Source organism: Balaenoptera acutorostrata, chromosome 6 (assembly GCF_949987535.1).
Source record: "Balaenoptera acutorostrata chromosome 6, mBalAcu1.1, whole genome shotgun sequence".
Classification (NCBI taxonomy): Eukaryota; Metazoa; Chordata; class Mammalia; order Artiodactyla; family Balaenopteridae; genus Balaenoptera; species Balaenoptera acutorostrata.
Window position 1 is genome coordinate 71,782,625 of NC_080069.1, and position 12,659 is coordinate 71,795,283.

Sequence of the window (12,659 nt, forward strand, 5' to 3'; positions counted from 1 at the left end):
TGAAGAGACCGTCTTTTCTCCATTGTATATTCTTGCATCTTTTGTCGTGGATTAATTGACCATAAGTGCGTGGGTTTGTTTGTTTGTTTGTTTGTTTCTGGGCTCTCTGTTCCTTTGATATATGTGTCTGTTTTTATGCCAGCACCATACTGTTTTGATTACTATAACTTTGTAGTATAGTCTGAAGTCGGGGAGGGGATGATTTCTCCAGCTCTGTTCTTCTTTCTCAAGATTGTTTTGGATATTAGGGGTCTTTTATGTTTCCATGCAAATTTTAAGATTATTTGTTCTAGTTCTATGGCAGCTTAGGGAAAATGGGAAAGGGTTGAAATAAGTGAAGCACAGGGGATTATTTAAGAGAGTGAAATATGATAACTGTGATGGTGGGCACATGATATTATGCATTTGTCAGAAACCCATAGAACTTTATAGAATAAAGAGTGAACTTAATGTATGCAAATTTAAAAAATCATTTAGTATGTTGGGTATGCCAGGATGAAATGCAGAATTGTGATAAAACAATATAACTGTGCTACAAATGTGTTAAACAACCTCACTGAAGGGTGTGGAGAAAAAAAGGAGCTGACCTAAGTAATCTCAGAAATGAGTGGAGTCTGTAAGACTAAAGGCAAAATGAACTGTATGTAAGCACTCTACCCTAGTTGATAATGCTATGTCCCAGGGGAGTACAGATTAATGATTTTAATGCCACTATACATGCATACTGAAACTCAACAATTAAGTAAATGCATGCACAATGGTGGGAGCCAAGTTTGGTTGGAGGTTACAGATAAGTAAAAGGAGGAGGCTGGAATCATCCATGTGATAACAGATTAGAGTTGGAGACATCAATATGGACTCATGTTAGCTTAATATAGACACAGATGGTTATATATAGAAATACTTATAGATATGTGTATATACATGGGTTAGTGTACATACATTTGTACTTCCTTGTTCTGTCACCTGAGAGGACCTAGAGGCAATGACACCCCAGTAGCAATGAGCATACCTAGCACCCAGATCTTGGTTTCTAATATTATTCTCCAACAAAAGGAACTGGAACTTGGATAAATGGCTGATTTTAGGACTAGGGTAGAAAATAAACAAGATGAGCCTGGAGCGTCTTATAGCGCCAAAAAGAAAGTGCTCAGAAAAACAACAACAACGCAGTGATGGGGATGTGTCAGAGGGACACAGCCACCTGAAAGAGCTCCCAATGGCCAAGGCTGGAAATGGTAAGCAACAAAATAAATGAAGTAGTGTAGGGTTGAAACCCAAAGTAGAAACTAAATTTAAGAGTCCATACTGATATGAATCCATTATTGAATAAATAAATGAAGGAAAATAGACACATTTTCTGTACCAAAGAATTCTAAAAATTTTATGTAGATCCTATACCCTCAGGGAGGTGGAATAGAATTCCCCATGTGTTAAGTTGGAGTTGAACATAGTGACTTATTTCAAAAGAGTACAGTATGAGAAAGGGGAGCAAAGAGCTACTTTATACCAGAGAAACCTGACGACACTCTCTCAGCCAAATGATGAGGATCAGCGTCCATAGTGATGTCATATTGATGTATGTACGCGTGATGGCATGTCATGAGAATGGCTCTACCTCTGTGGTCTTCTTCCCCAAGCATGTAACCTCAGTCCAATCATGAGAAAAACAGCTGACAAATCCCAATTGAGGGACATTCTACAAAATATCTGACCAGTACTCCTCAAAACCGTCAAGGGCATCAAAAACAAGGAAAGTCTGTGAAACTGTGACAACCAAGAAGAGCCTAAGGAGACATGACAACTAAATGTAAATCCAAGATGGGATCCTGGAATACAAAAAGGAAATTAGGAAAAAACTGAGGAAATATGAAAAAAGTGTGGACTTTAGTTAATATTAATAATGTGTCAATATTGGCTCCTTCATTGTAACAAATATACCATACTAATGCAAGATGTTACTAACTGAGGAAACTGGTGTGTGGAATATGGGAAATCACTCTACTATGTTAGCAATTTTCCATAAATCTAAAGCTGTTCTAAAATAAAACATTTACATAAAAGAACTTGCAATGCCAAGTACTACCCTGAGATTCTGATGTAACTTGTCTGGTTTGTAGCCTGACCCTTGGGACTTTAAAAAGCTGCCCAGGTGATTCTAGTATGTCTCCAGCAAGTCACTGCTCTAAGGGAAGTGAGGGTTTTTACAACCAGCTGCACTTCTTTTTTCCTTTCTACTTATAATAAATGCTCTGACCTTGTCCCTAGTAAAATAGCAGTGTGACTTAATGATTTCGGTTGTTTGAATAGAGCAGTTCTTTAAATGTACAGCCAGCAATATGGAACTTAGAGAGTGATATTTCCCATTAAATAAAAGAATCTTGTCCAAGAAGCTCAAAATACCATCAACTGTTTAGGTAAACAGGGTAGGCTAGACTATGCTGAATGTGTCATTGGTTTAAATCTGTACATGGTGGCAATGCCTTTAATTTCTCTCTGCAATGCTATGCCATATGCCATATGTACATGGAGGTAAAAGATCTGCTAAGTTTTAGGTGCAAAGGTTTGGCTTTAATTAGACAGGAGGCTTATTTTCTGGTGTTTGATTGTGACAAATGAGGTAAAGGCATCACGTGCTGGCAAACACAGCTTAAATGTTCAGGAACTTACAACTGACCTGAGCCATCAATGTTTCTCATGCAGGGAACCTGGCAGCAGGGGTTCCTGGGGATCATATCTGGCACTGGCAATGATTGGCTTCACCAATCAGTGAGGAAGGGATCCTACTGACCCCAGCCCCTGGACCAACTTCAGTGAAGAGACAGAGACTAAGAGGTGATGGAGGCCTGGTTCCTCATGCACAGACAATTATGGTACTTAATTTGGAACTGGTGAGACTATGTTTCTGGACTTACTCTGTTTCCTAAAAACCCTAACAGGCCAGGAAATTGCTTCATGTACATTAAGGGATGAAAAAAAGATGTATTTTTCCCATCATTTTTCTTCCTCAGAAATAGTCATTCATAGGAATTCCTACTTTTTTTAAACCTATAACAATATTAACAAACCAGAAAACATTTGTTGATTGAGTCTTACACTATTCTAGGCACTGGGGGAGATATTTAAAAAGTTAAAAAATAATGTTGGCTTTTTATTCATGCATCCAAGCAATGCTTAGTTGAGTGTGTATCACATACCAGGCATCTGCTAGGTACTAGAGATTTTAAAAAGTAAACAAAAAACTAAGATTGGTCTGCTTTATTAAGAAACCCATAGTCCAAGAACTTACTGTCTAGATCAGTGGCTCTCAACCAGGTGTGATTTTGTGTCCCCCAGTGAGTATTTGACAATGTCTGCAGAAATATTTTGTTGGCACTACTGGGAGAGTTGGGGGCATGCTACTGGCATCTAATGGGTAGAGGCCAGGGATGTTGCTAAACATCTTCCAATGCACAGGACAGTCCCCATAACAGAATTATAGGGCCCAAAGTGTCACTGTGCTGAGGTTGAGAAACCCTGCAAACCCACTGGGCCCTTCACTGGAAAGAGAACGCACTCTCCAGGTGTGAATTAACAAAGCCTTAAAGCCACCTCCTGCCCTCCCTTTACCAGGTGAGGTTGGAACAGGGAAGGGTCCCTAGCTGAGGGGAGAGTAAATGTCACTGCCCTGCCATTCAGAGGGGTTATGGTGGCCCTGCTCAGAGGAAGGTCAGCTATTCTGCCATCAGGTCCCAGCAGTTCCAGCAGCAACAGCCCAGGCCAAAAGGCACGTTAGGTTAAATCAGGCTGCATCAGAGAGATGACCTGAGCTTGCTTTTTATTGAGAGCAGCCAAGTTTCTATAGTCAACCCTGGAAATGCACAAATCCTTTTGAATAATATTACTAAAAGCTGAGGACACTCTTACAATTTACACATAACATTTGTACCTAAGTTGAAACTACTATAAAATTTTTGTGTCACCTTACTTATGCGTATGTATTACTTATGCGTATGTATTAACTCTAAGTTTAAATATAAAAAGTGGCCTTAGAACCGTGCCGTTCCATATAGCCACTAGCCACGTGTGGCTATTTAAACTTACATTAGTTGAAATTAAATAATATTTAAAATTCACTCCTCCGTCACACTATTCACATTTAAAGTGCTCACGAGCCACATGTGCCTATTGGCTGTTGAATTGGACAGTGTAGATATAGTACATTTCTAGCATCACAGAAAGTTCTATCGATAGCACTGTCTTACAAGCCATTTCCAAGGATCCTCACCAGTATTAGTTATTGCTTTTTTTTTTTTTTTTTTAAAGGCTTATTTTCTAGCAGCTGAGGCATCAGGGCAAATGCTTTGCAATATCTCATTATCACCGTCTGTTAGAAAGACACAGACATGTTCTGCCGGGGGGGGGGGGGACCATCTCTTGTTAGACATGGCGTTTTGTGAAGGTTTATGTAATGGGTGTTGAGTAATGTATCAGACGATTGAAAATGATTTTCCAGAAGGTATAACAATGTAAAATTCAAGTAGATAACCTTTATCAGGCATTTCTGATCTAAGTCAAGTGTGTATTGTTAAATATTAATTCCATTAAGGTAGGTCAGCAGGGAATTAAGATATGTGACCCAAATATATTTCTTTCTAGTAATTGAGTGTTATAGGGAACTAGTGTTTAGTGGATCTCAACTGGCGATGGGGCAGGATGAAGGGAGGAGGGGGAGGGTTGAAATGACCTAGGGAGCTCTTTCTTGCAAAATTCATAGGGTGCCACCACATAAGGTTCCTCAGAATGGTGAGCTGGGCGGTGGGTAAGGAGGGTCTTGCACATGTATATTTTGAAAAAGTTCCCCATGTAATGCCAGTCTAACCAATCCAGTGTATTGTTTAGAGATATGAAAAGGAAAATTTTGTGTCTCTTCCATTGTATAATGGGGTGGTAGTGGGGGTAGGTCGGTGTGACTTAAAAAAGACACCTGGTCCCCACCTCCAGATATGATTCCGTACACTTGGGTGGGCCCAGATATCCACTCAGTTCTCTCTCACTGTCTTTCTTTCCACCGACCTCTGGCCATGCCCGTCTTCCCTTCCCCCTAGGTCATTTAGAATGATCAACTGGGTTTAGGACAACTGCCTTAGGCATTTCTTTCCACTATCAGGTGTGTCTAGCAAGCTTTTGCAAGTGATCACAATCTGTTCTTGGACGCCTTTTCTGATCAGTGCCTGAAATGACGCTGTTGATCAAAGGAGGTGTCCCGTGCACAGAGGATGCACTGGCCAGAGAGGACACTCAGCTGAGGAAATTCAGGAGCCCCTTTCCCCGGAAAGATGGGTCATGGGTGTGTGAACAGCCTAAAAATATTCTCCGAAAGGACCTGATCAAGCCTTTGGATAACTGTTTAGGTTGAGGCTTCAGGTTTTGGTCATAGAGCTTGGCTCATTTTGTTAATATTAGGAGGCTATTGCTGTAGAGAAGCCTCACGACAGTCCATCCCATTGACAGCTGGGTCTGCTGATGGATGGAAAACTTCACTGCCCTTCCCCTAACCCTCATTTTTTTTTTTTTTTGATAGATAAGAAGTGATTTATTAGAACAGGACACTTGTGAGGCTTACAGGCAGGCGGGCGAGAGGGTGCTGCCCTGAGAACTTGATGGGCTACATAAACTAGAATTTCATGTTGTATTTTCAAGGCATATCAGCCTTGAATGGATTTGTTTGTTTTTCAGTTTTGTGGGTTTTTGGGGTTTTTTTTTTTCCTGTTAATGGATTTAGAATATCTCTACCATGTTCTGCATTTTCTTCATCCCTGGTTTTGGATTTTCTGCTGGTAGAGATCCAGTTTTCCCTGACATGTAAAATGCTGGTTACCTTGGGATTTTAAAAGTATAAGGTGGGATTCGTATCATTGGGAAACTATCCAAAACATAATAAAGTCCTTTTGGTGGCATGTTGTACAATATATTATATAAGCAAAAATAGCCTACCACCTCTAGCAAATGCCCAGCCCTAGCTTCCTACTTCCGTTTAGGACGACAGAATCTGTTAGTAGTGAAGGTGACAAGAAGGGATATGACTCTGAGGAGACTGGGGCAGGTTGTATGTCAGTAGTTTAGGTTCCATCTCTAAAAAATCTGTGTGAATGTTTCTCCTTTGAGTCTCCCTGTGCTTTGGATATCAGAGGTGTGAAATGCCCTAGGATTCTGGAAGCGAGTCAGGGTTTGTCTTCTCTAGATTATCTGAGTAGAGGGGAAGGAGAAGCTTAAAGCCATGTATAGTTTTGGCTTAAAAAATTTAGCAGTCTTTCAAAAGGAAAGAAGGAAAGGAGAAAGAACTTTAGAGTGACCCATTGGAGACTGTATCATTCATTAACAAATACAGAGTGTCTGTTACGTGCCAGACACTGTGGTACAACGTGCTGGTGTGACATGACAAAAAGATATATTTGGTCTTTGTCCTGGTTCCTGGCACCTAAAATCCTTGGAATTTCCAGTGATAGGAGTGTCTTTTGTATTCTAATGAGGTGACTATAGATGGGGTACTTAGAAAGCTTCAGGATGGGGGCTGGTCCCCAGAGGAACCAACCATGTGACTAGAGGAGTAGAACTTCAGTCCCACCTCTAACCTCTGGGAAGGAGAGAGGGACTGGAGATTGAGTTCAAGCACTAATGGCCAAAGATTTAGTAAATTTAGAAGCTTCCAGGTTGGTGAACACGTTGATGTGCTGGGAGGGTGGTGCACTTGAAAAGAGTGTGGAAGCTCTGTGCCCTCCTTACTCCTGTACCTTGCCCTATGCATCTCTTCCATTTGGCTGTTCCTGAGTTGTACTCTTGATAATAAAACTGTAATAGAAAGTAGAGAGCTTCCCTGAGCTGTGAGTTGTTCTAGCAAATTACTGAACCTGAGTAGGGGTTGTGGGTACCTCCAGATTTATAGTCGGCTGGGCAGAAGTGAAGGTCGTCTGGGGACCTCATTTGCAGCTGGTGTCTGAAGTGGGACTGAGCCCTTACCTTCTGGGGTCTGTGCTAACTCTGGATAGATAATGTCACATTGAATTAAATTATTGGGCACCCAGTCGGTGTCAGAGAATTGGAAAATTGGTGTTGGAATGACATAGCTGGGGATAAAATGGTGAACAAGAGCAGACATTTTCTGCTCTTACAAAATTTACAAATATTTCTATGCGTTTGTTGGGTTATGTAGCACTCTGCTGTATGTCATCCAATTGCCCTGCCAGATCTACTCACCCTGGTCTTTAGAGGCTGACTCTTATGGACCACGGCAGAGGACACCCTGTTCTGTCTCTGGTTGAATCTGATCAGTGGAGAGCCCTGGCAGAACACTGAAGGGAGGGGGTGAGTGAGGTCAGGGTACTTATTCTCCTTACTCCGTCCTTGTGGGGACACCTTGGGCAAGGTCCCTAGGAACGCCACTACTCTTTTCAAGGCAGTCTTCTCTGTATGGCTTTCTTTTTCCAGGTTCTGCCAACCCCTCCTCCTTGCCTCCTTGTACCTAGGGTTGGTAACAGTGGTTCAGCTCCCAACCCCAGATTATTGCCCACAATTCCTTGTGGTTTTATTTCAACCTGAGTACACCTTTGTAAGAAGTTCCTTGGTAAATAAGCCTTTGAATTATCTAATTAGAGTATTCCATCTTATGCGGACCCTGACTAATACAAGCTCTGTCCATTTAAATGTGGGATTGATGCTTGCCAAGTATGTTGATTTTTGTTTTGATATAGTTGATGCTACTATATTAATGTAACATAGCCAGCTGCTTCTTAAGAAGGTCACGCTATCATTGCTTCTTAGTGATGGTAAAATCATATCATAGACTAGAATGTTTATCTTCATATTTCCTTTGGCAGGAGAGTATACATTCAGTGAGTTAAAGAGAAGGGGAACTAGCACATCAGCTCTGTTTTATAGCATTTAGAATTGCAATTTCAGTTGCCAAAATGCTCTTCTTACCAATTATGATTCTGGCATTAATACTATATTCCAGGCTTTGAAGGTGCATTAATAGCCTGGGATTTATACCAAGAGGATAATACTGATGTGAGGTCAATAAAGGTTGCACAAAGTCATTGTTATTAACTGGTTTATTGGTGAGATGGTACAGGATAGTAGCACCCAGAAGTTCAATAGTTGTACCTGAAACATATTTTCTTTCATGATAAACACTAGAAAGAAAGAGAGAGAGAGGAAGAGGGGGAGAGAACACCCAGAAATGAGTTGTGAAGAGAGCACAAAATGTGTGCTTTTATTGTTTACAGAGGTTCTGCCATGGGGAACCATGTCATGAAACTTACATTTGTTATTGCTCTTTCCATCTGAACCACCCCAGCACCTCCTTTGAATCTGTTATAAGCCAGTTTTTTTCAAATGATGAATTTCTTGTAGAAAGGGATGAACTTATCCGTTTGTAGCCTTTCATCAGAGTTACTTTGACCCTCCTTTCTTCCTTATTTTGCTTCCCAAAGTCATTACTGAAATATAAATTAGGATGGCCAGACAGGATTATCAAAGATGGTGTCAGTTTGTCTGTAATCCATTGTTCTGTAGACAAGAGGGAAAGCTTTTCTCAGAAGATGGTACATGTTTATATCTCAGAAGAACTAGTGAGAGGCTATATTCATCCTTAACCATTAACCACTAGAGATAAAAGCAATTTCAAAGGTCATCTACCCCCTAATGCTATAGGTGAGGAAACTGAGACCCAGAGATATTAGAAGACTTAGCCAAGAACACAGCTGTATTCGTTTGCCAGGGCTCTGTAACAAAGTACCACAGACTGAGTGGCTAAAACAACAGAAATTTATTGTCTCCCAGTTCTGGAGGCTAGACGTCCAAAACCAAGGTGTTGGCAGGGTTGGTTCCATCTGAGGCCTGTGAGGGAAGGACCTGTTCCAGACCTCACCTCTCCTTGGCTTGTCAATGGACCATCTTCAATGGTCTATTCTCATCATATTCCCACTTAGGTGTGTCTGTGTCCAAGTTTCCTCTTCTTAGAAGTCCACTAGTCATATTGGATTAGGGCCTACCCTCATGACCTCCTTTTAACTTGATTACCTCCATAAGGACCCTATCTCCAAAAGAAAGTCGCATTTTAAGGTGCTGGGGGTTAGGACGCCAACATATGAATTTGATGGAGGGACACAATTCAACTCATAACAATAGCTGTCTAAAGACTGACTAGAATTTTGGTCTTCTGAGGCCCTTGTTAGGTTTTTTCCCCTACTACACCATGTGCCTTTTAATATTCTTGTTGCCTTGGACACATAGAAGACCATTTTCTTTTTCACAGAGGTGGGTTACAGGGATGTGATTAGAACCTCATATTTCACTGCCGAGGGGATTGGGGAACTAAGATCCCACCAGCTGCACAGTGCAGCCAAAAAAAGACAATAGTCTTTAAAAATCACAGCAGATTACATAGTCACCGTCTTTGACTTATTAATCAGTATTCTAAAATAATGGGTTTTGGTTCCTACCCCTCTGGTTTCATTTTCTAGATGGTGTGAACAGTGTGAGAGCAGGTATCATTTCTGTGGTCTAGTGTGCTCATTTTGAAGGAGGGAAACCTGATGATCAGGGAAATAACATGATCAGCCCAAGAACACAGGTGCACGCTCCTCTAGACTAATGTGCTTTTCACCCAGGACAGCAGCTGCGATGTAGAACTTGGGAACAGTGGACTAAGTGGCATTTCCAACTATCTGCTGACATCCACTAGGGGTACCCATAAAATGGCACGGGGCCTACTTAACCAACTCATACACTCTGTGTCTTGGTACTTAAAAGAGGTAGTAGTTTCTAGGATTTCCCCTCTGTGCCCCTCCCCCTAGCAGTTTCCCAAAGCTTATCTCTTGCATCACCAGCCTTTCAACATACACCAAGGGAGAAATTTCAGTGGTTAAAGAAATTCGAAAGATGCCACACACGGCATCCCTCTTGTAGCTACTCATCATGCATTCTGGAATACTGAAGGCTTTGCAATGTCTTTCAAGAAGAAGGCTTTGCAATGCCTTTCAAGAATTAAAGAACTTCCTTTAATCAGGTGTTTCCAAAGTCATCTGATTAGGGAACCATTTGTCCATGTAAACCTGTAAGTTGCAAGCAACACATTTTGAGAAATCCTGTCTAAAACTTGCATAAGTTGAAGAGATATATACATAGGGAAAGAATTTAGAATAAATTTATAGGAAATAGAGCAAGAGACCTGCAGAGATCTCTCTCTAGACACTTGTGTGACAATTCTTATAATCTCCACCAAATATTCCTTGTGGCTGATTAGCAGGGGTGGAATACTAAGCTGGACTGGCCAGGCTTTTCACTCATTAGGATCTTTCTTAATTGTGAGGGTGTGGATGACTGTTTTTTGTGTACATGTATGTGAGCGAAAGGGGGACAGAGAGAGAGAGTGTGTGTGTGTGTGTCCCGGAGAATCAGATGGCTTAAAAAAGAAAAGAAAGTACTGGGCTCACAGTCAGAAGGCCTGATATGTTTCGGCCTTTGTCATGGATGTGAGATGTGACATCTCCTCCACTAGTTAGTATGGGTGTTACTGCGCAAACCCCATCCCTCTGTCACAAGGCAGGTCTTTAGTACCCAGCGGGCCTCCCTATACACTGGGGATCTCAGCAAAAACTGTCTGAAGGTGAAGAGGGGGAGGTTGTCAGGCTGATGACGTAACGTCTAAGCGTTTGGGTCACCGCAGGGGGAGCAGAGTGTTTGGTCCAAAGGGCTGTCGTTCCCGAGGGAGATAGGAATGGGTTGTCTAACACCCTACAGCAGCCGCGCAGCGCAGCCTGACGGGCCACGCAGGATGCTGGTAGTTAGATGCTCCTGTAACGAAGACCCTCTGGTTTTGAATAACAGACACTGTCTTTGAGCCAGCTTAAGAAAAAAAAAGGAAATATATTGGGTAGATATTTCAGCATCTGATGGAATTTAAACACTTGGAACAGCCAAAGCTTCAGAACCTTCAGAAGCATGGTGGCTCAAGGCATCTGCTTTTCACTCTCAGTTTATGTGAGCCTCAGCTCTAATTTTGGGTGAAATGTCCACTCTAGGCCATTTAGTTATGATATATCGGTTTGTTCGGCAGAGTGTGGCAACACCTTGATCTCATGGAAAATGGGTCTTTTTCTCCAGCCCCAGGGGATGCAGTGTGACAGTATAAACCAGTCACAGTGATCTCATTGCCCTGTGTCAGGAACTGGTCTAGGGGGTGGCCTTGTGACCCAGTACTAAGGTAGGAGATGTAAATAGAAGGGGGCTGGATATGGATTCTGGAAAAGCTTTTGTTTTCCCAATAAGAAGGAACAACAAATTCACAAGGCACGGCTCTTTCTCCCTTTGCTTTTCCGCTTCTTTGGAGTTCAGACATGATGCCTGGTGGTGCCGCAGTTGTCCTGTGACTGTGATGTGACGAGCACCAGATGAAAGTTGTGTGCTAGGAGCAGGGATTTTAAAGGAGGGAGAGCCAAGATGTCTTTATAGTGGGGCTGCCACACTGACATCGGACCCAACACCTCCTGATTTGTTCTTGAGAAAAATGATAACCCCTTCGTTGAAATTACAGTGCACTACAATAGGTTGTTGTTACTGTTGTTACTTTGCAACCAAAATCATTCCTAAACTATAGATGTCGGGAGCCAATCCCTATGGATCGGAGAGTGATTCTCAGATCTTTAATGGGGGAGAGGACAGAGGATGGCTCATGACATGGGGAGAGGTATCTATGAAAGCTCCCCTGGAGCCGTGAAATCTCACCACTGCTACACAGCACAGAGAGGGGAGCCCTCTTTGTGCCGGTCCACACCTGTGCTAGATAGAATTAACTCATTAACTAATGCATTAATTTTGCTAATTTTCTATTGATCCCTTATTATCTGCTAGATATTCTTCTAGGTGTTGAGAGCAGATTGGAGAAGACAGAGGAGATGTTGGTTCTCATGAACATTTCACAGGGGAAATAGACAATAAACCAGAAAAATAAATGAACAGAATCACTCCAGATAATGAGAAGTGCTATATGAAATATAAAATGGAGCGTTGCGATAGAGAGTTTGGGAGGGTGTGTGCATAGAAGGCTTAAGAAAGCGATACTGGAAATAAAACTTGAATTGCAGAAAGGAGCCAGCTGTGTGAGACCCGGGGGCCAGGCTTTTCAGAAGTGAACGGCCAGTGCAGAGGCCCTTAGGCAGGGATGAGCACGGCCTGCTAGAGGCACAGACTGAATTATTAATGGGTGTCCAGTGCGTGGTGATTCGGGAGGCCACCCATGCTCATCTGATTGTGACCGTACTGGCCACTCAGCTTGCGGGCGTTGTGATGGATCTCCAGCCTGCTGACAGGGCCCCATGCTGCATAGGTGACTGTTCCTATCATCTGCTTCAGGCTGGGATGGGATGGCTGGGGGTGGGTCCATGTTATAGACTGTGATCTGATAGAGTGACTGATCATGCCCTTTCCCTTTGAGAATGGACCCATCGTTCTTGGCCACAGCACGTAGGCTCCCCAGGGGGCTGGCTCCCCCTGGAATGGGTCAACCCTATTCTGGAGGGGCCGGCAGAGCATTCAGCTGGCACACAGCTGCTTCAGGACCGCACTCCAGTCGCTCCCTCAAGTTACATTTGCCACATGTGACGTGTCTCCCTGTGGAA